The 22,328-nt window shown below is 45.3% G+C and overlaps 1 protein-coding gene across 3 annotated transcripts in view; it reads right to left on the bottom strand.

Annotated features, from left to right (window-relative positions):
• Positions 1-22,328, bottom strand: part of LNX1 (ligand of numb-protein X 1) — a 98,662-nt gene that overhangs the window by 66,577 nt on the left and 9,757 nt on the right. The window lies entirely within an intron of this gene.

Raw genomic sequence — 22,328 nt, 5'->3', positions numbered from 1 at the left:
TATATAATCAAAGGATATCTTTAATATACAGAAAGTATAGTAAAATCACTGAAAATTCCACCAAAAATGGCTAAGGAATATTGAAATGTACATGGCAAATGAAATGTAAGAAAAAATTGTTCAGGCTCAGCTGTAATGAAAGAAGTAAAACGTTCCAATTAAAGAAACACCGAGGGGCACTTGGGTGGGTCAGTCAGTTAAGCATCTGCCTTCGGCTCAGGTCACGATCCCGGGGTCCTGGGATCGAGTCCCGCATCGGGCTCCCTGCTCGGCGGGGAGCCTGCTTCTCCCTCTGTCGCTCCCCCTGCTTGTGGGCTTGCACGCACTCTCTGTTAAATAAATAAAATTTTTGAAAAAAAAGAAACAACAGTGAGACAGTATTTGATGTATGCAAGTAGCACGGATTACATCTAGGGCTGATAGATGTGTTTACAGTGGAACATGGAGATAAAAGACAGGAAGCAATTTGGCTTATGTGTCCAATATTTTTAAGAAATCTACTTTGAATAAGAAATTCCAAATCTAAGAATTCAGCCTGAAAAAGATTTATGTTAAAGAACGTTCATCACAGATTACCTAGGATAGAGAAAATTTGAAAATTTATGTTGAAGAAAAATGTCCCTATGTCTAGAGAATCTTTTCATCAATTAGGACACGCCAAAAGTCAGAATACTGCGTAAGCCATGAGAAACCTTTTGGAGGTATTTGAGTAAAATTACATAATGTCTGGAATTTATTTTAAAATATTCCAGCAAAAAAAAAAAAGTTGGAGATGTGGTAAAACTATAAAATATAATTGTTAAAATTGGGAGATGCACCTAGGAGAGTTATTCTACTAATCTCTCTACTGCTGTGTAAGTTCAAAAAATGCTACCCTGTATGTTGAAGATCATATTTGTAAAGAACAAAGAGAAACAGGATTATGTTATATAAATGCAAGATAGAAAACTGCATATATACACACATATTCATATAGTTTCTAACGTTTCGAAATAGCGCACGCCTACCTCCACCCCAGTTTTCCCGTGCATAGTTTAGAGCATACAGTTGTCCAATAGAAACTTCGTAAGAGCCACATATGGTTACTAGAAAGCTGTACCTACTATATAAAGCAAAATTTTAAAAGCAGGTATATTTTAATATGCTTTATTTGACCCAGTATATAAAAACATTACTCTTTCCACACCTAAGCATAAACTCTTTTTTTTTTATCCTAAGTCCTTGAAATCTCCTGCGCATCTTATGTTTGTAGTGCATAGCAATCTAGAAGTGGCACGTTTCAAGTGCTCGGCAGCCACACGAGGCTAGTGGCTACCATGATGGATGGACAGTGCAGAGCTAGCCCTTTGAGACCCCTCTGTTTCTGAAGTGGACTCCTGGGCAGTCCAGTTTCAAACCAAACAAACTGGCTCGCACAAAGACACCCTAACCCCCAGCCTGCTCTCTCTCAGAAGACTGACAGCACCAAGCTCAAGTCAGCAGGCCCTGTCAGACGATGCCAGGAAGTTCTGAGAGTCCAGGGGTCTGGCCAGCGAGAAGCTCCAGCTTCTCCTCCATTCTCATGTCGTCTTCTCTTTCTCCAATCTCCATGAAAGGATTATGCCTCCTCAGCAGGCGTAAGGGACTCTTGTTCGCGTTCCTATTTTCTCTCTTTCCTTCTATTGTTCTCATTTTCTATTTTGCACAAAAATGTGCATGCACATACGCCCTATGGGGGACTAAGTTATGCACATACACCCTATGGGGGACTAAATTGTGTCCCCCCCACCCCAAAATTCATATGAAAGTCTTAACCCCCAGTACCTTAGAATATGACTATGTGGAGAAAGGGCCTTTAAAGAGATAAAGTTAGGTGTCTCTAATCCAATTTGACTGGTGTCCTTATAAGAAGGGAAATTTAGGACACAGAAGGGGACAGAGGGAAGACCATGTGAAGCCACAGAGAGTAGATGGCCATCTACAAGCCAACAAGAGAAACCTTGAATAAGTCCTTCCCTCATAACCTTCAGAAGAAACCAAGCTTGCCTGCACCTTGACCATGGACTTCTAGCCCCCAGAACTGTGAGGAAATACATTTCTGTTATTTAGTCCCCCTAGTCTGTGGTACTAGGTTATGGCCAACCCGCTACCCACCCCCTCCCCCAGAGCTTTCAGCCTTCTTATTACTCTTTCTTCCAGTACGTTAAACTCAACTGGCACAAGTCAAGAATTTCTCTACTCTGTCCAGCAAGGAAGTGCTGAGGCCATGAGGTAGGGAACACTTTATGGGCAACAGAATTCTGTCGTCTGCAGGGAACTGGGTCAGAAATTAAGATATGCCACCTGTCCTTTTTCTGCCCCAGCTCGCTGTGTTCTCCCAAGCAAACCACTTAATTTCGCAGGGCTTCTTCTCCTCTATGCAATGAAAGGCTTCAACGGGCTAATCTTTAATGCCCCTAATCATCCTAAAATTCTGTGGCCTGGGCTGGCTCAGACACGGGCTCTGTCTCACATTCTACACCCGCATCTCCCTGGATGAGGCACACAGAAACAGACAGGGGTTGGGATAATATTTAGTTTTCAATTTTTTTTAGTATAAATTATGTTAGCTCGAAGCTAGTTGTTTAGTTTTGCCTGCTCTGATGTTTCCCTGCCATGTAAACATATAAGCCGGGGGAGAATGTAAAGGGAGGTGAATGAACTCCTAATTGTCATGTAAACTGTGAGCAAGGGTTAAACGGTGAGGCTGAAATGCCCCACATTTGTAATACGTTTGAAGCAAACTGCTGGTAAGCCACAATTTCTGCACTTCATTTTTCTTAATGTTGGACCATAATGAATGCTTGGAGTTCTAAGAGAGATCTTAGGACAAGTCCTTCCAGACACGGGTGTTACTGCTCTTTGTTCTATCCCAACAACATCTTGGTGATGTATTTATTTCTCACCCTTCAGGAATGTTTAGGGGACAGAGTGCAGCCTCTTTGGGGCCTGGGCACCACTTTCTGCCTCAGTTGTTTTTGCTGAAAAGGAGTTAAAGAGCCCTGCTGTGTCTGAGGAAAGAAGCCACGAGCGGACACCCCCACCAGCAAGGGAGGGTTGCCAGTGAGAAACAAAGGCAAGGTTATTGCTAAACATAACTGTGCAATGAATGGCTTACAAAAGGGATGGATGAAGGATACGAATCCCATGAACATGAAGTGTCCCCTTCAAGAAAGCATCTGCTGACACAAGGCCATGGGCTCCAATAGCTGAAAGCCCCAGGAAACTCACAGGCTAGAGGCTCTGGAGTGGCCAGACGGCAACCAGCCTTCTTTTTAAACAAAACCTTTGCTTCCCATAAAGATCCCCGCAGAAGGGCCCGCTCTTCCAGAGCGCAGCTAATTGACAGTCCCCATAGGAAATTCTCCTCGTGCCAGTTGGGGAATAACATCCCCAATAAGACCATTTGTGGAGGAAGTTCCAACCACAGGGGACAGAACAAACAGAATTCTTGAAGGCCCCCACATCATTCATTCTGAAACAAAGGCATCAGAGTCAGCCTTGGGAGTGCCCAAGCTTGTGCCACACTGCGGGCTGGGCCGATGGGGTCTCTACTGAAGAGACCTCCCCCACAGGCAAGTTTAGGTCCAGGCTTCCTGCTCCAGGCTGCCCTGAAAGTTGCTGCCAGGCTTCCTCTGCTCCAAACATTTCCCCTCCAGGAGCCTGCTACATGGATGTTCTCTCCCTTTCAGGTCTAAAGGTCCCATCAGGGGAGTTCATTGATTGCTTTCCATGGTTACAGAGGAACAGCACGGACATTCTTGCCCGAAGACTCTGTTATTAAGCCAGTTGCCCCATGGTTTCCTTCATGCCTTTGTTGATTCTTCAAGAGTGTTTGCAAGTCCTTTCCCGAGTGTACTGTGCTTCTGGGTGAGGTCCTATCTTCAACCTTGAGTGTCAGAAGTTGGTAAAAGGGGAGAACAGGCCTTGAATTTTGGTCAGTTGGTGTGCAACAGAAGGCTAAGAGAACCTGTCTTTAGGGAAAGATGTGAAAATGTTCAGGAAGAACAGCTCAACTGTCTTCTTGAGCTCAAGAGAGTAACGTATCAAGAGTCAAATTATATGTGCTCTTTTTGTCTCTCCATGCAGCAGCCATAGCCTTCCGGACAGGCTGCTATCTCTGGGGGCCTCCGTGTCTTTGTCCAGGATGATGGCTGCAACGCCAGAGGGATTGCTAAGCGAATGACTGAGCCATGGCCTTTTTAAAAAGTTACTGTAGAAAAAAATGGCCATGCTTGAGTGTGGAAGAAACTGGTAGCGTTAAGCTGTTGTAAATGACAGTGTTTTTCTGTTAAATCATGGAATTGATGGAAAAGGTGTTTGCCAATCTTGGAATAATTATGAATCCTTATGGCTGAATCAGAATAGAAATGGAATTTTCTTTCCGCATAATTTAAAGGTTTAGGCTTTAAGGAACACAAAGGATATAATTCAAGTTATAGGAGACCCACCAATGTTGCAGTTTCCATTACAAAATAAGCCCGTTTCATTTGGTTATTTAGACTCGGTAAACAGCAGACCAGGCTTTGTTGTTTTGTTAAGGCAGGATTCTTTTTGTCCTTTTTCCAAATTCTACAGCAATCATTGTCTTTCTCCTGAAATAGTATTTCCATGACATAAACCCTGCATCCTGATGTAGCCACAAGTGAAAAATTCCCCACGACCGCCTCCCCACGCCCCCAACATCCATCCAGAGCAGCAAACTTTGATTCTGATTACCTGCAGCACTGGATGAGAAATCCCTCCAATGAAACAAACTGGCCCATTGCATTGTAAATGAGACTGAACATTAACTTTTCTTGATTAGTGTTGTTATTCTATTCACAAACCTTAAAACACCATATTAATGCTCTCAGAGGTAAACATTACCATCAGTTATAACAAACAAAACCACCAAAAACTCCTGAGTGGGAAGACAAGAGCCAAGGAAGTTGGAGCTGACTCAATGATCAGTCCGAGATCCTAAGTCAGCTCCCCATACCCGCTGCCGTGAGGATGCCAGGGACTCCCTAGTCAATATCCCCTCTCTATGCTCTCTCTCCTGCTTTCATTTCCTCCATTATTTCTCCTTCATCTGTTGGCTTAGTTCATGAGCACACGGGGCTGGGACTATTTTATCTCCTACATTCAGTATAGCATCTGATAACTGTTAACTAAGGCACCATCACCCCCATTTTACAGGTAGGGAAGCTCAAATACCAAAATATTGGACTTCATCAAGGTCACTACTTCGGAGAGGTACCGCCGCAGTATAAGCCTTGTGGGTTAATCACTTGATCCTGACCCATAGGTCTTTCCACCTATTTATAAACACATTCTTACAACACCCTGAACCAATCTTATCACTGTTCTCTTTGGTATTCTACATAATAAGTAGCATGATTTTCCTTATTTAACCATGAGGAACTGGTTAGGGATAACTACATAAATGCAATGCCCTTCAGCTGCAAATGTACCTCCTATGTTCAAGGTCAAGTCAAACACTCATGGGAAGCTCATGGGAAATGCCTAATAGGATTTCCTCTGGTAACTGAAGCTATCCATCCCCCAGGGGAGGAGATGGTCAGGTTGCCTCCTTTAGAAGACTGTCCTAACACAAGGGGCACAGCCACCAAAGGCGTCCCCTGAGGAACTCTTCCTGTGGAGGACAAGCTCAAAAACGGTCATAGGAAAGTGTCTAGAAACGTTACTGAGTGGAATGGTGCCAGACCACAAGCAGCTCCTGACCTCAGGTTTCCCTACTCCTTTGTCCAAGAACACGGCATATTCTACAAATGCGCCTTATAAAAACTTGTTCAGCAGTACTGATCTACAAACTCTGGGTTAGTTCTCGGAGCCACTCCATTCCCAGTGTAGTGCCTCTATTCCCACATCACTTCTTTATAAAGAGTTCCACAGACACTGATGTGACAGTTTCCTTGAATGAATGCTCTAAATGCCCCTCAAGAGCCTTTGATTACACTTAGCATGAGGTGCTCATGAGAAATCACTCCTTTGGGTTTCTCTTTTCTTTTTTTAATAAGTAGCTGGTTCTCTTCCCCTTCTTGCTTCTACACCTAACGATGCATATGACTTGGTTAAAAACCACCACCACAGAAGGTGTGGTAGATTGCATTTTTTACACTAGGATGTAAATAATAGCATCAACACAGAATTTCAGCTCCAACCCAGGGATCGTTCCTTTCACTGGTTGTAGAAAAATCTATCTCTAACATGGTTTTAGCAGTGAGAATTTCCTAGGAAACTCTACCTTTTTGTTTGCTTTATTCATAGCCCAAGCCAGTCATTATTCTGGCATGCCATTAGGTGAAGAAACTCACCCCCAGGCTTACTTTCTTTGCATTTTAAGGTGGTGGTGGGGAAGGTATACAGACTTTCCTGCCAAAGATGGTTTGCCTTAAAATAGGAGAAAAAGGTGTATATATTTTTTTAAAGGCAGCCAACTTGCATGAATACCTGGTGCTTTTGAGTGGAGTCCAATACCCAGCAAATGATGCAGGAATTATGAGTATGCCTGTAAAAGCTTTGAAATGGTAACCACTGCCTTTGAAGTCCTATGTGTACAATAGCCTGAGGTCCACCATTTCTTAATCGACTGAATCTTTTGTCTGAGGGTGGAGTTCTAGTCCTCCTTCTGTCCAGCATTGTTCCTGGGTGGAGAAGGGAGGCAAGCTGCAGTGTTTCCTATCAACAGGTAGACAGCAGCTGCACGTGCGCATGTATACACACACACACACACACACACACACACACACACAGTGGGTAATTACAAAAGATGGGAATGTGGCCACTTTTTGGGTTCCTTTAGTGTTCTCCCACCCACTCCCTCTATTTACTCTAACCCAACACTTTGTGCCAAACACTGGCTCTGCCCTCAGACTCAGGAGCCTCTCAGTACTGCCTGAGCCCCCCACCGGTGGACAGCCCTGGGCACCTTCCTTTGCACTACTCCCCATCCGACAGGAGTCTAGGACCATACCCTCTCACGAGGTCAAGGAAGAGGTCTTTGAAAAAAGGGGGTGGGGTGGGGCGAGAGAAAGCTTTCAATGAACATCACTCTTTCTTCCTCTTTAAATGGACAATCTGGCCCATCCAGTCCCTTCTTTCTGGATGATGCTGTGGGGAAGTCAGTGACCCGCTGAGACAAGAGTATCCTAAGGCTGGGTAGGGCTTGGCTACTGTTAGTAACTGCTTCTCTAATTATGATCACTTGGAATGGGAAATATTAAGGATGCAAAGTATGTAAAGAAATTTGCATAGCAATTGGTTTCAATCAGCCATTGGCTAAATATAAATGTCCCCTAAGAAAACCACCATGGCTGCCTCCTCCACCACAGCAAAAATCCCAAGAACCCACTTCCAAGCCTGACACTCAGAACACGTAGTAAGAGAACACGCAGTAAGAGAACACGCTTCACACACAAGCCTGAAGGCTGGGTGTCCGGACCGCCCCTGGGTGGGACACCACTGTGCCTGTTTTATCTGTGCCCCGTTCCGCTAGATTCCCACAAAACCCCTGGGATGAGTGGGACCTCATCTTCAAGCCTCAGGGACCCAGATCAGCAGTGACAGGAAAACCCTTCCGCCTTGCCCTGTCCTCTGCTACCTAGAACAGCCTCTCCTTATAGTTCTGCTGCTCTGGGGGCTCCTACCAACTCCAGGGGAGTGCAGGGAGGAAGCACATGCATACTTGGATGTGGGGGTAAGGGATCAGAACCCCTAGGCTTCTTTTCTGAATGGACTAGGATTCATCTCTGGAAAACCACTAAATTGCAACTCCGGTCCAATCGATCTGAGTAAGTCTTCCATTTTAGAAAAGTCCATTGATCTGCTTCTCTGCCAGATGGCTTAAGCCTCGTATCCCAGCATGTGTTTGGTTAAAAGCTCTCCCCCACATCACCCGCTTCTTACGTGATGCATCTGGGATTCATAGGCTGTGATTCAAACTTGCAGGTGCGCAGCTCACTGGGGACACTACACACAGATTTAAAATGCAGCTGCCATTAGGGTCCAGTCTCATTACTTTCATGGCCAGGAGAGGCTGAACATGAGTGCACGGACACAGGGGCCCTTTTGGGTAGGGAGGCGGGGGGCGGGGAGGGGAGGTAACTGAAGACCCTCAACAGGGACAAGATGTTCTGCAACTTCTGGAAGTAATCAGAGAGCGCAAAGCCAAACAGCCCATTAACATTCGTGCACAGACAGTTGTACCTGGCCAAGTCCAAGTCCGGGACATCTGAGTGGTTGAAAGGGATCCAGAAAGGGGACTAAATCAGCTCGGTCCCACTGGAAGTGGGGTCAGTTCCAAGGACTGAATCAGTCTTGAAGGTTTTTTTTTTTGTTTAAACCACACTTTAAATAAGGTAGATTTCCTGCCTAACATCAGATCAGCCACGTAACCATCCTGCTCCATCAAAGGAGCTCTTGGTGCTTTACAGAAACCAAGGGCTCCCTCCGGCACTAACAGGACCACAAGAGCCCTCCGCCAAGGGGAGCTGCTAGATGCCCGGGGCCAGGGTCTGGACTAGAGAAGTGCCCCCTTGTTCTCTTCCCAGAAGGTCCCCAGCCATATTTCCTCCCCTTCTGGTCCTCTAATCCTGCAGAATCTCAACAAGTAGGGAAGTTATTTTCTCCTCTGCGGACAGTGCTAGAGTATATAGGTATTTACCTACTGAGTAGTCTGGGCTGACAAATTCCTTGGAGGTTTCCTAGTCCCTCCTTTTCCAATGGCTCTTAAGATTTGAGAGCTTTGGAATTTCTCTTCTTATAGTACGGGATTCACACAAACATTCTTTCACTTGCAGAAAACGATTCCTTTCCAGCTGGTTTAACTTCTGCTCTGAGCTCTTTAGAGTAAATGTATACATAAGTCACCAAATACCGGACTGCTGTTACCTAAACAGATGCTATAAAAAAAAAAAAACTGCTTACTGTAGTTTTTAAGGTTAAAAAGTAGGCTTTCAGAAAACAGCAACAACATCTTGTAAACTGTTCTCTCTTTGCAATGGCTGCAAATAGAATTTAATTTCTGCATCCTTGCATGGGGCATCCATGACAAAGCTTCACTTGGCCACATGGTTAAGACTGGAAATTTAGTTTTCAGATGCTCCAGTTATTTTTGCTTGGGTTACTAATCAATACCAAATCTAATGCCATTTGAATAAAATAAAATTGGCTCAGCAACTACACTGTTCTTGCTAACAGCTCCAAATGACAATGGGGCTTCACGCGAATGTACTTCAATACCAACTTCAAAGTCAAGTGGCACCAGCTTGTAAAGTTTGTTAAGAATAAGGGTTATTGCTTGTAAAGCTTGTTAAGAGTAAGGGTTATTGCATTATAAACAGAGCTTTCTGTTGGAGTAGTCATGGGCAGAGAGTGGTTGCAGATTTACATGTCCTTGCTTATTGGGGTCAAACATTTGTCTTTAGTAAAGTAAGGGCGTTGGAGTATAGTCTAAAAATAAACGGCAGGAATGTGTGCTGTGACTTCAGGGTTCTGTAGTGGGTGGATGGAGTGATCGACCCAAGTTAGGATACAGATAGCAACTGAATAAATTCAGAAAAAAGCTCTCTAAAATCATGCTGATTTGGCAAGGTTATCTTACAAAGATAGTTTGGGTTGAATAAAATTATTTCCCTGGGGGAAAAAAGAGTGAATAATTAGGACCAAGCTATAAGCAGAGTGGAAAATTCTACACTTCGGGAAGTTGAGCGACTTGAGTATGGTTTCTAAAAAGCAGATCAGCATATTCCATTGAATATGAATATTCCCTGAAATTTATAGTTCATAATTCTTTAATTCCAGTCTCTAGATCAAATGGCAGAAGTGGACACCTAGTCAGTCATGTCAGAGACTTAGGGTCACCAAACAGTTCTGAATACTGAAGAATAGGGTGCCCAGACAATGGATTGTATCAATTCAGCTCAGAGAAAAAAATATACAAGTTGAAACAGAAGAATTTAGCACTTAGCAATAGCTTTAGAATCTGTAAGCTCACCCTGCGTCATAAAGAACAGGCCAAGAAGCTTAAAAGAACACAGATCTACTAGGTTTTTAAAAGAGGCCAACACCGAAAAAAAAATGTTAAGACATAAAATGCTAAACTCCTTTAAAAATGTAAGCATAAATAAGTGAAATTGAGAGTTATAAACTCACATGGATCAGTTTGGACATAAAAGATAGGAATATTTGGCAGACACAAACATACATAAATCAGCTGCTCCAGATGACACATGTCCTCAGGGGATAAGAGAATTTGACTAACATGCTTACTGAACAACGGTGCAGTAAAGATGAATAATTATTTCTGAAAAATTACCTTGCACACAGGGGGATGTCAGAAGATTGGAAAAAGACCAACAGCATGTGATAGTGATATAGAAAGAAATCAGAAAGGGTAGAGAGAAATTAGTGTAGGATACATGCAGTTGTTGGTTATGGAGTAAGTATTAGGGGAGCAAAATCTAGAAGGGTCAGAATACCAGGGATGAATAAACAAAGAACGATCTGCATTTAAAGTACCATAGACAAGTTTATGAGATTATCTTGAGGACTTTAATACTGCTCTTGTGGTAGTTAAGAATGTAATGCTACAGGGAGGAGGGCATTGAGCCGAATGTGCACTGGGTCTTGGGAAAGATTTTCTCTATCAGTCCAAAGATTCAAAATGGAGGCTGAAGATGGATGGAAATCCCAAACAAATGAGGTGTTAGGCCTAGTCATAGAGAGGTGTTTCAGAGGGGGGATCTTAATCTGCCAACACATCAATGCCCTGACTCACTACCCTCATGGAAGACCCAGGGCAAGGTGTCGTGAAATTTATGGAGGACACTCAGGTGGGGAGCGCCACAGAAGACCTGAGACCGGAGGAAGGAAGAAAACCAGGTCAGCCCGACACACCTGCAAACAGAATCCACCAAAAACAGGTCTGAACAGGCTGGAGAAACATAGAAAGCAACACAATTTAGGGATGAGAAAATTAAACATGAATTCACACCGAAGCTAAGGGCGGGGGGGGGGGGGCGGGCATTGTGTGGAGAAGGAGGCCTTTGGTATCAGAGACTCATTTAGAACTACATTGGGAGCATGTGACCCAGAGTGATGTTGAACCAGGTGAAAGTTCCATCCCAACCTCCTTCAGAAATAATCCAGCCAAGGCTAAAGAGGAAGTAGCAGGTACTGGCCCTTCAGCCGGCCTGCCCAGGCACCAGCTCCTTTTCCACGGGTCTTACCACTCTTGGGAATCCTGGGCTGTAGGAATCCTCACTCATACTCTACAGATGAGAGAATGGAGGAGAGAGATTAAGGCCGCATAATGAGACATGGAGCAAGACAGTGTCAGATCTAGGTGTGCAAACAGGCCAGCCCGACTCCAAAGTCAGGCTCTCCCATATCAGAAGTCCTCACAGCCTTCCCCTGCTCCCTTCAGGTTTCTGCACAAATGCCACTTTCTCAGAGGCCTTCTTCTATAAATAAACCAGGGTCAGGAGATGCTGTCTTACTTCATACCACTTATTTCCAACTGATATGCCAGATGTTTGTTTACTGCCCTCTCGGAACATACGTTTACTGCAGGATTCTCAGAGCCTTAGAACACGCCTGATGTTTCATAGGTACTTGATAAATACCTGATATTAAATTATGTGCTTCCCAGGAGTGAGTGCTTTCTTTTTACTAATTCATCTAGCGGTAGGTGGCTAAGTTTGGGGGAAAAAAAAGAAAAGAGAAAAAGCACTTCTAAAACAAAGCACTTAGAGGGAAAGAATTCTAAGAAGTGGGAGAGAGCTTGCTGGATTTTTTTTCAGAACATTGATTTCCTTCCACTGAACAAAGCAATCTGTTTCTGGAATGTACTGATTTTATGACTAGAAATGCCCCGCCTTTGTTAAATAGACCAAGAAGCTGAAGGAGAACCAAGCCACTGCACTCCTTTGTGTCTCAATCCAACCGCCCCCCGCCCCCACGTCAAGAAAGTAACAGGAGATGGATATACAAAGAAACCAGGTGAAAAGTTGAGAACTTGTCACCCTGATGCTTTCTTAATGATACTAAGCAACTGATAAGGGATTTAAAAGAAAAATCAAATTGACCACATTTCTCACAGAATAGCCTAAGCTGTCTGGTCATTTTGTCATCGGAGAAACAATTCAAGTTAGAACACTCTTTTCTTAGTTCCATTGACCCTCCCCGGTTCTATTTTTGAGCCCCAGACACCATTCCTGTCTAGCTACCATTTGGAGTTTTAAATTCTCTGAAGCAGGTCATAAGTGTTTTGGGGGTTTTTTACGGAGAGTCAGCATATCTCAAGTGTTTAATCATTCTTTTGTGACGTTAAAGGAATTCTAATTCTCCAATGAGGCTGGGCTGCCATCCCGAGTAGAACCAGAGGTGGCCAAAAGGGGGGATTCCTCCAGAAAGAGCCTCCAGTAATCAGACACCACCACCACCACTGCCTAGTGCCACACGGGGCTCTTTTCTGAAGAGGAAAAAGGATGCAGGGAACAGAGAAAGGAAGTTGGCTTGCAGAGTAGCAAAGGAGGAAGCAAAACCAGCTACCATTGGTCTCTAATGCTCATGTGCAGGCATGGTACAGAGGCTGTATACGCAGGAGTTCACGTAGCCCCTACCAGCACCAAAAGGCTGAGCTCAGAGGGGTTAAGGCAGACCCGCATCTAGTAAGTGACAGAGCCAGGGTCTGGCTGGCTCCGCGGTCCACGCTCGCGCTCACCATGCTACGCGACCCGCACCTCCCTGATGACCCCTCAGATCCTCACATGTTTGTGTCATGGGAGAAGGGGTTTCTGCTTCTGATGTTGGCCCAGATGTTTTTCTATAAAAAAAAAACAAAACAACGCAGCATTTTGGAGAAAAGGGCTATTGCAGATGCATTCACAAGAGAATCCCTCTGACGGTCTCTTCATTCATCAAGAAGCTCATGAGGCCAAAGAGGTTTTTTGGCTGAGCCCTCTTGTGCCTATTTTAGTGGGGAAAAAAAATAATTATACCTGCTGGAAAGCTCCATCTTCAGGGTAATTTTAACTGGCCAGAGAAACTACACAAATATTTTGCCCAGAAAAATTTCATCTATAAAGCAGTTTGCTTTTCTGGTTTGGAGTCCATCACGGTCCCCAAATCTGGCCCTAGTGAATTCTAAAGACCTGCAGCAACTTGACACCCACCCCCAGTAACACCATCTTCACAGCAACAAAGGGAGATACAGTGGGGGTGAGGGGGTAGGGGCAGCCCTGGTCCTAGAATCAGGATGCCTGGATTCCAGGCTGGCTGGATCATTGAGGGGAGCTTCCCTAACCTCAAGGAGTCTTAGCTCGCTCATCAGGAGGATGGGGATTCACAGCGTTTGCGGTGAAGTTCAAGGGAGGTCATTCATCTACCATTACCACAGCTGTTTACAACACACTTATGATATTCCAGGTGTCCACTAAGTGCCTCATGCGTGTATTTCATTCTTACCCCACGAAGTCCGTGCTACCATTAAGAGCCCTGATTGAAGGACAGAGAACTTGTGGCCCAGCTGAGGTGAATTAATCTAAGGTTACATAGCTGGTAAGCGATGCACCAGCATTTGAACTCAGATCGGAGTGGCTTCAGAGGCTACATTTTTAATTACTACAAGCTGAAGCTTGTAACTGCTTCATGATTGGGTTCAGCCCTGCCGCTCGGTTGCCATCTGTTGTACATGAAACCCCTGGAATGCCATGTTCAAATGCAAAGCCTTATTACTGTCAAAGGGCCCCCAGTTTGCAAACAGGCCAAGGAATTCCTGAGAGAGCATTCTGAGCATGCCCATCTGGTCAGGTCCCCTCAGAGGACACTCAATTCCTAATAGGTGATGTGTGTGGTCAGGTGCATCATTTAGCACATCTATGCCATTGCTTTGCCTGAAGCAGTTTAAAATTTTAATAACTAGCTCCAGCTTTATGGTTTCCTGAGGCTACATTAAAATGAACGCATTATTTTCCCCCAAAAGTGTCATGAAGTATTTGAGGTCACAGTTTGTTGCTGACAGGGCTGAGTCATTCAGATAAATTACTATGCCTCAGTTTCTTCTATATGAATGGGAAAATTGGACCAGATCATCTCCATGGCCTCCTTGCGCTCTAAAAAAAGGATGGTTCTGGGTCGCAGACTCCACCAGCCAAATAACATGCTGGATCGGGCCTTCCTCTTCAAACTGGGAGAGGGGGAAGATGGACAGGAAAGAGGAAGGAAGTAGGAGCTTCAGTGTCAAGGTAACAAGGAAGAGAGCTAAGTGTCTAAGGGAGACTCCGGGGAGAGAAGCTGGTGTGATAAAGGACCCACCCATGGGAGTAGAGCCACGTGGGAGGAGTGGTCCTTGCCCACCGACAAATGGCTCTGTCCTCTCTCGACTTTACCATGAGACACTGGATACCCTCTCTCAGCTCAGCCACTTACCTGCCTCTTCAGTGAGGGAGGGGAGAAAAAATAAAGGACTATATGGTTTCTTGATTTCAGGCCATCTGTGCTTATTGTAGATGGAGCTTTATGGTCAAATTTCATGACAGCAAAGACTCTCTATTGCAGGATGTGCCATTATTTTACAGATTATCAAGAAAGAAAAATACTGCCCACGCTCTTTGGACAGTGTCATTGATAATATCTCAGAGCAGGCTACATCTTAAGTATTTTAGAATTGATGAAATATGTTCTTGTATCTGCTGCTATTATTAAAATCTATACTTAAAGGGCTTGCCATGTACCAGGAGCTGTATTACATGCTTTACATAATCTCATTCAGCACTTACCACAGCCTGTGAGGTAGGGGTTGTTATCCCCATTTATAAAAGGAGAAAAGCTCAGAGAGGCTAAGTAACTTGCCCAAGGTTGCCCAGCTGGTAGAGACCGAATAGAAAGCTGAGTCAGTCTGACTCCAGAGCACGTGTCTCTAGTCACCAAATTCTCTCACCACCAACATTCACCGTGGTGGGCCATTTGATTATGGTTCTCGGGATGACAAAGGGACTTAGTCATTGTCTTGGGGCCCTGGCTTCTCCTTCTCTTACTCTAGACAGAAATGCTAATGAAGAAGAGGATGGAGAAGGGGCCACAGGTACCTCCTTGGCCCATGGGGCATTGGGAACACTCTTCTTAGCTTTGGATATGCAAGAGTTAAACACAAAAGAAGTGGGCACCAGAATTCCGAGAGCTGGCTCCATACAGAAATAGAGAAGTGGGTGGGGGGTAGAAAGTGGGGGAACACACAGACTGTAAGACTGATGATTATACCTCAAGGCATGCAGGAGCATTCCAAGGACTTGTCTGAGGACCTAGCAAGTATGAATTCATGATTGGGTCTTAAGAAGAGGACTCCTCAAACTCTAAATCAAGGTTTCACAACCCTGGTTCCTCCCCAGCCCCACTCTTGGTGGGAGGTGCGGAGGGCAGGTGAGGGAGGTTTATGAAAACAGGTATGGTTGAGAGTGGAGGAAGCTGGGAGAGTAGGGTCCACATGGGCCACACAAGGAAGTGATAGTCTAAAAAAAAAAGGGGGGGGAATGACTAAGAAAAGATGTCTGGTCCTTTGGCCCACAAGTTTTTGTTGGCCTGCAAACATGGGCCATTTCCTGCCCTATTCCTTCCAAGGCCAATCCCACAGACGGGCAGTGGGAAATTTACTGTTTATTTTGAAGGGGTGGTGTTCTAATGCAAGATGAGTCCTGAGAGCCTGTAACTCTGTGGCGGTCTCCAAAGTGCAGGCACCCATGAGGAATGTGGGGAGGATGCAACAGAACCCTTACGTAGACTTCATCCTTTACCAGTATTTGTGCGAGGTTTTCTAACGGGCAGAATATAGTAATATAGGTGTAAGCAGATAGCTCTACATTGGATAGGCATATGGACCAATTTCCTTCTTGATATAGGTCTGTGACCAAAAAGTTGGAAGACTATCACCCTCAGGAGAAGATACTCTCCCATTCTCTTCAAGTTCCCCTCAAAGATCTGGATGACAAGATCAAAAAAAAAACCCATTCATTCTGGTTACGTTCATAAGATTATTTTGGATCTTGCCTTTACATTTCCCTCAACTTGGTAGTAAGTTAATATAATTTCTTTTTCTCCTTTTCCAGTGACTAGGCTAGTATTTGGAGTTTGCCAAAGCTGTATGCCTCAAAATTTACCTCAAGAGCTCTTTTTTGCACTGATAGAGTGGGAAGGGAGGGTGTATTTAAGAGATATGGCAACCAATTGCAGAGTGTAGACCTTATTAGCTCATGATTCAAACAACCTTAAGAGAAGATAGACATGGGGAAAATTTGAGCAGACTGGATATTTGATATTAAGGAATTATAGTTAATTGTTTCTAGTGTGATATTAGTGTTATGGTTAAGAATCTTTACCCTTTAGAGATAAATACTGAAAGGTCTACCAATCAAATAGGGTGTTTGAGATTTGCTTCAAAACAGTTCAAGGATCTAGATGAAACGAGACACCCATGCATCGTTAAGATGGGGGATAGGGTACATGGGAGATTTATTTTACTTTTCTCTCTACTTTTGCACTGGGATTTTCATTATAAGAAGTTAAAAGGAAAATAAAGTCAACCAAACATGAAACAATCACTGAAGGAGTCCTGCCATGAAAGAAATCCTCACTTCGTTGGTCATGCACCTGACTGAATCATGTAACCCAAAGAAATACAAACACAATTGGCCAAGCATTTGGGTGGGATCTTGAAACTGCCAGAGTTTGCATGTTAGATCAGAAAGTGAATGGTTTGGGACTGGAGTTGCTTTACTGTTTGCAAAAGAGAACTTGCCGATTCTCAATGAAAATAAATAAGACCGTTAAGTTGGATCCCTGTGAAATTTGGACATCAAAGAATGATTATGAAGCAACATTTTGATAAGTATAAATGAACCAGGAACATGCGGCTTCAATTTCCTTCCAAATACACACGTTTGTAGATTTAAGGAAAAATGCTCTATTAAACATGTGCTAAACGGCAATGCTTCGGAAGACATTAAGAGAGTCACTGAACCTGAATGGTCCCTGGCTCTGGTCCCCCCAGATTGGACCCTGTTCTTCTCCGTTGGAAAAGGATTTCTCCACCTCACCCCATTTCCTCTGTAAACTCTACCTCCTTCCTTCCGGGTTTAATCCAAACTTGACTTGAGATTCTCAAAACATAGGACAAGAAAAATCCAGAGATCAGCAACTTTTTTTTTTTTTCCTTTTCTGTTTTGATGAGAAAGAAGCAAATTCTTGGAGACCCAACTTGGAAAGTGTTTACTGGCAAATCCATAAAGCTCACCCTGTTGGTTTAAACTTGGAAAGTGTCGGGAGTAGTTAACACAGTGAAGTGCAGAGGAAATGGGGGCTGAGGTAATCCCGCTGTGCTCCCTCCCCTCCTCCCTCATGCCAGAAAGAGCCCAACGGCATCCATCTAGATGGGCCTCACGCAGAGCTCCACGCGGCACAAAGCTTTTGAAGAGGATGCTCTCCCAGGCTATGGCTCAGGGCCCAATGCCCAGCGCATGTCTGGCTGAAGTCAGCAAGGAGCAGAGAAGTTACTAAGGCTAGTGCTGCTGCAGGGCCTTGACCTAGAGAAAGGGACCCCGAGAAGCTGGAGCAGGGCCAAATGAGTGCCACACGAAACTAAGGCAAGCAATCTTCACTTGAGTGCCCGGAATGCCCAGCTAGGTGTGATTTAAGATGCTCTTTGGCCTGCAAAGTGAATGTTTTTGCTGCAGGAAGGTGGTGCAGTCTGTCAGAAAGTGTGTTTTGCAGGTTGGTCGGAGAAAGCTCTGCTAGGGAAGTGGTGGGTGGTTGGAGTCCTTGGACCTAAGACACTCGGTGGGTGTTCTGTGTCTCTGAAGCCTGGGCCCTACCCCACCTCCCAGGGAGGACACACACAAGGCTGCCACAGAGCTCCTGCTACTCTTGGCAACTCCTCCAGGAGGCCTCATCTGCCCATAGCCCTCAATGGTTCAAGTTACGAAATCCGAGTCCCTCATCTTAATTTCTCCGTGCACAGAATTCCAGGGGGAATAAGCCTTCCCTGCTTGGAACTGCTGTCTCGACAGGGGTCGGAGTGGAGTTTCTCCCTCCAGATACTGGCACAAACAACTGTCCACGGATCTGCCACGTATGAAGCAAAAATCTCTGGCTACAGACTGTAACAAGAGCCCATGTCCTGGCTTCCCGAGAAGTCACACAGCCAACGGGAGCAGCAGTGGTTTGGGGGACTGGCCATCCCGCGGCGCGCATTCCTCCCCGAGGCTGTAAACGCAAAGGGCAGCTTCCTGCTTTGCAAAGCGGGGCTCGGGGCACGCTCGAACTCCCACCACGGGTGTGGATGCAGCATCCAGCAGCGCAGAACGTGGGAGTGAGAAGTACTGGGAGCGGGAGAGGAGCTAGAAACGGTAAAGGTGGGGGAAAAGGGACAGAATTTTTCAGTTTTCTGTAAGTGGCTCTTGAGAGTTGGGGGTGTACCATCAACCGCATCTCACCAGCCACCAGACTCTAAGGTTTTTCCCTAGCATTCTTGCTAAGCAAAGTACGTAGAAAGACATTACCAAAGCCTCAGGAGAGCAAGACCATTGCTTTCTGCAGCACCAGAGACGAGGCTGGCTCGCATCATTATGAGCAGGATCAACGCTCCCTTCCACAGAAACCAAACCAGGGTCTTCTTTATCAGACCTTGCAATATATGTAGCAATTGGCCAAGATAGGAGCCAAATTCACAGCGCTCGGTTTAATCGAAGCGTGAAGGGTGTAGAAGCTGGGTGTGCACAAATGGACATCCCTCAAGCTCTCCCTCAGGACTCACCAGGTCGAGGAGACGGACAGGTAAGCCGCTGATGACACAGAGCAGACCTGGAGGGTGGAGTGCTGGTTCTCCGCAGAGGAAGTCAGGGCGCGCTGACATGCAAGCTGGAGCTAAGAGTTCTCTTATTGCAGTGCCCATAAGGATCACCTGGGAAGTTTTGTAAGCATGAATATGGAGGGGCCGTAAGGATCACTGGGGGAGCTTGTTAAGAATGAAGATGGTGGTCCCATAAGGATCACCTGGAGAGCTTCAGAATGAAAACAGATGCCCCTGCCAAATATTTTTGTTTTAGCAGATTTCAGAGCCCAAATATCTGCATTGAAAAAAACAAACCCAGCCCTCAGTTCTCACTCGTGTGGTCCTCAGAACCCATGCTGTTCTCGAGACTTCACCTATATGTCTCCTCATGTGTAGGGCAGCAAATGGGCCCAGAAGGATGAGAAGGCCTTATCCATGTTCATTCTGTGAGACAGAGAGTCTGTTTTCCACATTCGCTTTGGAGTCTAGGAAATTCAGAGTTTGTGGAAGGGTGGGGGTGAGGGTTCATGGGGGAAGAGAGCATGGCCCTTTACGGTCATGGGGTGCTCTTTGCCGGCCCTGAGAGCAATCCTAGATGCCCTGCCTCTAACCTATGGACTGGGATTCCACGTCAAATGTTCTGGTTTTAGGCTGCTTCTGTGGGATTCACTGCCCTCCGCATCAAGGCACTAGGTGACCATGGACGTGTTTAAAGATGGAGCTGCCCAGGGTCATAAACTGTTGAGTCTGAAGGCCAAACTGGGCAGGCAGAAGTGATCTGCTGGAGAGTTGTTTTGTTTTAAATTGATGCTTTTAGACATTATACATATCTTATATAATATGTATCATATATATCATATGTATTTAAACAATAATATATATTAAATTATATGTAATGTCTAAAAACACTTGAATTACATACGTGCGCACACATACACACACACACACACACTACAGTTGTTCAGAGGCCTCACCACTTCCTTTTATCTTATACCTGAATGACTCACATTCTGAAATAACCCCTGCCCGGTTCCTGTAGGCATTGGAGTTTGTGGCCCCCAGGGCCACACACTGTAACTGACACTATTTACAGGATTACTTCCAATTTTCCAGCTGGGCTCTGTGAGAACAGGACTCAGACTGAGAGAGCCTTTGCCTTTGAGAGGAAGGAAAATCCAGGAGGGTCTCTGCAGCTGGGAGCACGGTGGACACAGGTCAAGCTCCCCCAAGGCCAAGGCGCCAAAGCTCAGACAAGGGGGGGCGGGAGGAAGCATGGCTTCCCAGCACTTTCTAGTGAGTCCACTCAGCTCTGCCTGCCTTCGAGATCCCAGTGGCCTATGGCAGTGAGAAAAGTGTCTCTTTGTCTCAGGAACATGCAGCCACCATCCCATGGCCCTAGCTTCCAAGAACGGTGAAGGGACCCAGCAGTCCCATTTACTGCTCTCCATTATCATTTCTCAAGGCTTTGGTGACAACCACAGCCACCTTGCAACCTCTGTAGTGCCCTTTACCCTGCCTGAAGTGCTTTCTCTTCCCATCCGTGATTCTGCCTAAACTTTTTCTAATGACTTCAAGATCCAGCTCAAACCACCACCTTCCCTAGAAGCATTCCCCGACCAATTTCATGGAAATGGGCAAACTCCACCTCCTCTCAACTTATTGCCTATCCTACTTTTTAGAGACATATGCCCTTATGCCTTGGCTCATTGTTAATATTTCTGAGGTGTATAAATTTCATCGTCTCAATTGGATCGTCAGCTCCTTGAGGGCTGGTACCATGCCAAATTTTTTACCGCCTGTATTGCTCAAAGCACTGCCACAGTACCTGAAATGTGTCATCAATTTGCCGCTTAGTTCATTATCACACCAGTAGCATCAGGTGATAGCCACACAGAATTCTCTCATCAATCATGCCCAGTGACTTGAGGCTTCCAGAAAGTTCTGGCACATTAGTCTGGGAATGCCATCCTGGCAATTTCCTGGCATTAGGCTTCTTGGATTGTTTCACATTTTGGAAAGAATGGCCTGCTTGTGTCCAGTTAACTCAACAGAAAAGTGGCCTTGATTCACGTACTTGTAGAAAAGAAAATTGAGAAGCCAGTGTGGAGAGCCTTCCTTTAATTAGACCATAAAAATGAAAGTAAATTAGTGGAGAGCTCCTCAGGAGCACCCGCAGTGGCTTCAGTTGTGGTCCCCTAGGAGATGTCCAGCAGGAACTTGTGAATGTGACCTTACTTAGAAAAAGACGTAATTCAGCTAAATATCTCAAGAGGAGATCATCCTGGATGATGCGGGCCCTAAATCCAATGCCAAGTGTCCTTATAGGAAGAGGAAAAGACAGAGAATTGGAAAGGACACCAGTGGGAGGTCATATGGCGACAAAAGCAGAGATCGGAGTGAGGTGGCCAGGAGCCAAGACACGCCTGGAGCCACCAGGAACTGGAAGAGGCAAGGGAGGATTCTCCCTGACAGCCTTCCTGGAGAGTGTGGCCCTGCCCACACCTTGATTTCAAGGCCCTGGCCTCCAGAACTATGAGAGAAGAGATTTCCGTTGCCTTAACTTACCGAGCATGCGGTCACTGCTGCAGCAGCCCTAGGAGAGGAGCCCGGCCACCAACAAGGACAGCAGGTGGCGGTGAGCGTGCGGAGGAGGAGCGCTCTGGCACCAGATTTCAGAGACACCATCAAGGGAGAAGAAGGAGACTTGCCACGATCCCAAGGAGCTCTGCCCTTGTATATTTTTCTAGAAAAGCTTCCATATGCCATTATTACCCAAGAGATGCTCACCACTCAGGCTTAAGCCAGATACTTCCCCTTTGAACCTTCTTATCTGAGGGGGGTTACATTTGAAAAAGATGGGACCAGCTAATCCTGAAATGCAGGGCCCTCAAAGGGAATCGTCTGCCTCCAAGGACCTAGGTCCCTTGTTCTCTCCTCTGTTTATCAAGAACTTATTGAGCATCTACTGTGCTATGCACATTGGCCAGTCTGGCTGATTATAAAGGAGGTCCTGGTTATCACCACACATTCTGGAGGGTTACCTCTATCTCTGTACGACCCACGGAGCTGTTCTAGGCTGGGCTCTATGAATTCTAATCAGAATGCTTCTCGTTTGCCCACCGACAAGAATTTACACATAAGCTAGCCCTTGCGAGGTTTCCGCATCCAAAAGGTGAGTGAGGAGGAACACACTTTTGTGTCAATGCTCCCAGCATTGACTGAGGCACACACACCTCAGCACTTTTTCCTCTGTTTGCCAGAAGCTGTTCACATTCACCTGCAATACTCTTTCCAAGCTTACTAACAAAAGGAGCCAGAAAAACACCACTGTAGAGTTTGGGTGTGTGAGTCATTTCCTTTTGTAAAATGGACATAGGTCACGTAGGAACACGTCTTTATTTATTCATTTTTTTTGAGAGGCACAGTGAAGTATTTAGGGGCGAAAGGTCATGACTGCAATTTACTCCAAACCACCTGAATA

This window comes from Eumetopias jubatus, unplaced genomic scaffold (assembly GCF_037043125.1).
Source record: "Eumetopias jubatus isolate StellerSeaLion01/CBP00866 unplaced genomic scaffold, mEumJub1_p1.0 scaffold_2, whole genome shotgun sequence".
In the NCBI taxonomy this organism is placed as follows: Eukaryota; Metazoa; Chordata; class Mammalia; order Carnivora; family Otariidae; genus Eumetopias; species Eumetopias jubatus.
This window is presented reverse-complemented; position numbering and strand designations above follow the sequence as displayed.